This window comes from Tachypleus tridentatus, chromosome 7 (genome assembly GCF_004210375.1).
Source record: "Tachypleus tridentatus isolate NWPU-2018 chromosome 7, ASM421037v1, whole genome shotgun sequence".
In the NCBI taxonomy this organism is placed as follows: domain Eukaryota; kingdom Metazoa; phylum Arthropoda; class Merostomata; order Xiphosura; family Limulidae; genus Tachypleus; species Tachypleus tridentatus.
In genome coordinates, this window is record NC_134831.1 from 91,776,666 (window position 1) to 91,781,766 (window position 5,101).

A 5,101-nucleotide genomic window follows, 5' to 3' on the forward strand; every position below is an offset into this window, starting at 1 on the left:
TCTATTAGAAAGAATTAGTGTTGTTAATACATTGATATTATTCTATTAGAAAGAATTAGTGTTGTTAATACATTGATATTATTCTATTAGAAAGAATTAGTGTTGTTAATCAGATTGATATTATTCTATTAGAAAGAATTAGTGTTGTTAATCAAATTGATATTATTCTATTAGAAAGAATTAGTGTTGTTAATCAATATTGATATTATTCTATTAGAAAGAATTAGTGTTGTTAATCAATATTATTCTATTAGAAAGAATTAGTGTTGTTAATACATTGATATTATTCTATTAGAAAGAATTAGTGTTGTTAATACATTGATATTATTCTATTAGAAAGAATTAGTGTTGTTAATACATTGATATTATTCTATTAGAAAGAATTAGTGTTGTTAATCACATTGATATTATTCTATTAGAAAGAATTAGTGTTGTTAATCAGATTGATATTATTCTATTAGAAAGAATTAGTGTTGTTAATTACATTGATATTATTCTATTAGAAAGAATTAGTGTTGTTAATCAGATTGATATTATTCTATTAGAAATAATTAGTGTTGTTAATTACATTGATATTATTCTATTAGAAAGAATTAGTGTTGTTAATCAGATTGATATTATTCTATTAGAAAGAATTAGTGTTGTTAATCAAATTGATATTATTCTATTAGAAAGAATTAGTGTTGTTAATACATTGATATTATTCTATTAGAAAGAATTAGTGTTGTTAATACATTGATATTATTCTATTAGAAAGAATTAGTGTTGTTAATACATTGATATTATTCTATTAGAAAGAATTAGTGTTGTTAATACATTGATATTATTCTATTAGAAAGAATTAGTGTTGTTAATACATTGATATTATTCTATTAGAAAGAATTAGTGTTGTTAATCACATTGATATTATTCTATTAGAAAGAATTAGTGTTGTTAATCAGATTGATATTATTCTATTAGAAAGAATTAGTGTTGTTAATCAAATTGATATTATTCTATTAGAAAGAATTAGTGTTGTTAATACATTGATATTATTCTATTAGAAAGAATTAGTGTTGTTAATACATTGATATTATTCTATTAGAAAGAATTAGTGTTGTTTATTGATTGATATTATTCTATTAGAAAGAATTAGTGTTGTTAATCATTGATATTATTCTATTAGAAAGAATTAGTGTTGTTAATCAAATTGATATTATTCTATTAGAAAGAATTAGTGTTGTTAATCAAATTGATATTATTCTATTAGAAAGAATTAGTGTTGTTAATAAATTGATATTATTCTATTAGAAATAATTAGTGTTGTTAATCAAATTGATATTATTCTATTAGAAAGAATTAGTGTTGTTAATCAAATTGATATTATTCTATTAGGAAGAATTAGTGTTGTTAATCAAATTGATAGTATTCTATTAGAAATAATTAGTGTTGTTAATCATTATTGATATTATTCTATTAGAAAGAATTAGTGTTGTTAATACATTGATATTATTCTATTAGAAAGAATTAGTGTTGTTAATCAGATTGATATTATTCTATTAGAAAGAATTAGTGTTGTTAATAATATTGATATTATTCTATTAGAAAGAATTAGTGTTGTTAATACATTGATATTATTCTATTAGAAAGAATTAGTGTTGTTAATACATTGATATTATTCTATTAGAAAGAATTAGTGTTGTTAATCACATTGATATTATTCTATTAGAAAGAATTAGTGTTGTTAATCAGATTGATATTATTCTATTAGAAATAATTAGTGTTGTTAATCAGATTGATATTATTCTATTAGAAAGAATTAGTGTTGTTAATCAAATTGATATTATTCTATTAGAAAGAATTAGTGTTGTTAATAAATTGATATTATTCTATTAGAAAGAATTAGTTAGTGTTGTTAATACATTGATATTATTCTATTACAAAGAATTAGTGTTGTTAATACATTGATATTATTCTATTAGAAAGAATTAGTGTTATTAATCAGATTGATATTATTCTATTAGAAAGAATTAGTGTTGTTAATCACATTGATATTATTCTATTAGAAAGAATTAGTGTTGTTAATCACATTGATATTATTCTATTAGAAAGAATTAGTGTTGTTAATACATTGATATTATTCTATTAGAAAGAATTAGTGTTGTTAATACATTGATATTATTCTATTAGAAAGAATTAGTGTATTTGATATTATTCTATTAGAAAGAATTAGTGTTGTTAATTGATATTATTCTATTAGAAAGAATTAGTGTTGTTAATACATTGATATTATTCTATTAGAAAGAATTAGTGTTGTTAATCAGATTGATATTATTCTATTAGAAAGAATTAGTGTTGTTAATACATTGATATTATTCTATTAGAAAGAATTAGTGTGTGTTAATACATTGATATTATTCTATTAGAAAGAATTAGTGTTGTTAATTAGAAAGAATTAGTGTTGTTAATCACATTGATATTATTCTATTAGAAAGAATTAGTGTTGTTAATCAGATTGATATTATTCTATTAGAAAGTGTTGTTAATTTGATATTATTCTATTAGAAAGAATGTGTTGTTAATCAAATTGATATTATTCTATTAGAAAGAATTAGTGTTGTTAATACATTGATATTATTCTATTAGAAAGAATTAGTGTTGTTAATACATTGATATTATTCTATTAGAAAGAATTAGTGTTGTTAATACATTGATATTATTCTATTAGAAAGAATTAGTGTTGTTAATCAAATTGATATTATTCTATTAGAAAGAATTAGTGTTGTTAATATTATTCTATTAGAAAGAATTAGTGTTGTTAATTTGATATTATTCTATTAGAAAGAATTAGTGTTGTTAATCAGATTGATATTATTCTATTAGAAAGAATTAGTGTTGTTAATCAGATTGATATTATTCTATTAGAAAGAATTAGTGTTGTTAATACATTGATATTATTCTATTAGAAAGAATTAGTGTTGTTAATCAAATTGATATTATTCTATTAGAAAGAATTAGTGTTGTTAATACATTGATATTATTCTATTAGAAAGAATTAGTGTTGTTAATCAGATTGATATTATTCTATTAGAAAGAATTAGTGTTGTTAATCAAATTGATATTATTCTATTAGAAAGAATTAGTGTTGTTAATCACATTGATATTATTCTATTAGAAAGAATTAGTGTTGTTAATCAAATTGATATTATTCTATTAGAAAGAATTAGTGTTGTTAATACATTGATATTATTCTATTAGAAAGAATTAGTGTTGTTAATCAGATTGATATTATTCTATTAGAAAGAATTAGTGTTGTTAATCAGATTGATATTATTCTATTAGAAATAATTAGTGTTGTTAATCAGATTGATATTATTCTATTAGAAAGAATTAGTGTTGTTAATCAAATTGATATTATTCTATTAGAAAGAATTAGTGTTGTTAATCAAATTGATATTATTCTATTAGAAAGAATTAGTGTTGTTAATACATTGATATTATTCTATTAGAAAGAATTAGTGTTGTTAATACATTGATATTATTCTATTAGAAAGAATTAGTGTTGTTAATACATTGATATTATTCTATTAGAAAGAATTAGTGTTGTTAATACATTGATATTATTCTATTAGAAAGAATTAGTGTTGTTAATCAAATTGATATTATTCTATTAGAAAGAATTAGTGTTGTTAATCACATTGATATTATTCTATTAGAAAGAATTAGTGTTGTTAATCATTGATATTATTCTATTAGAAAGAATTAGTGTTGTTAATACATTGATATTATTCTATTAGAAAGAATTAGTGTTGTTAATACATTGATTGATTATTATTCTATTAGAAAGAATTAGTGTTGTTAATACATTGATATTGATATTATTCTATTAGAAAGAATTAGTGTTGTTAATACATTGATATTATTCTATTAGAAAGAATTAGTGTTGTTAATCACATTGATATTATTCTATTAGAAAGAATTAGTGTTGTTAATCACATTGATATTATTCTATTAGAAAGAATTAGTGTTGTTAATCAAATTGATATTATTCTATTAGAAAGAATTAGTGTTGTTAATCAAATTGATATTATTCTATTAGAAAGAATTAGTGTTGTTAATACATTGATATTATTCTATTAGAAAGAATTAGTGTTGTTAATCAAATTGATATTATTCTATTAGAAAGAATTAGTGTTGTTAATCAAATTGATATTATTCTATTAGAAAGAATTAGTGTTGTTAATACATTGATATTATTCTATTAGAAAGAATTAGTGTTGTTAATCAAATTGATATTATTCTATTAGAAAGAATTAGTGTTGTTAATCAAATTGATATTATTCTATTAGAAAGAATTAGTGTTGTTAATCACATTGATATTATTCTATTAGAAAGTGTTGTTAATCACATTGATATTTCTATTAGAAAGAATTAGTGTTGTTAATACATTGATATTATTCTATTAGAAAGAATTAGTGTTGTTAATACATTGATATTATTCTATTAGAAAGAATTAGTGTTGTTAATACATTGATATTATTCTATTAGAAAGAATTAGTGTTGTTAATACATTGATATTATTCTATTAGAAAGAATTAGTGTTGTTAATACATTGATATTATTCTATTAGAAATCAATTAGTGTTGTTAATACATTGATATTATTCTATTAGAAAGAATTAGTGTTGTTAATCAGATTGATATTATTCTATTAGAAAGAATTAGTGTTGTTAATAAATTGAATTATTCTATTAGAAATTAGTTAGTTGTTAATCAAATTGATATTATTCTATTAGAAAGAATTAGTGTTGTTAATACAAATTGATATTATTCTATTAGAAAGAATTAGTGTTGTTAATCACATTGATATTATTCTATTAGAAAGAATTAGTGTTGTTAATCAGATTGATATTATTCTATTAGAAAGAATTAGTGTTGTTAATCAAATTGATATTATTCTATTAGAAAGAATTAGTGTTGTTAATCATTGATATTATTCTATTAGAAAGAATTAGTGTTGTTAATATTGATATTATTCTATTAGAAAGAATTAGTGTTGTTAATACATTGATATTATTCTATTAGAAAGAATTAGTGTTGTTAATACATTGATATTATTCTAT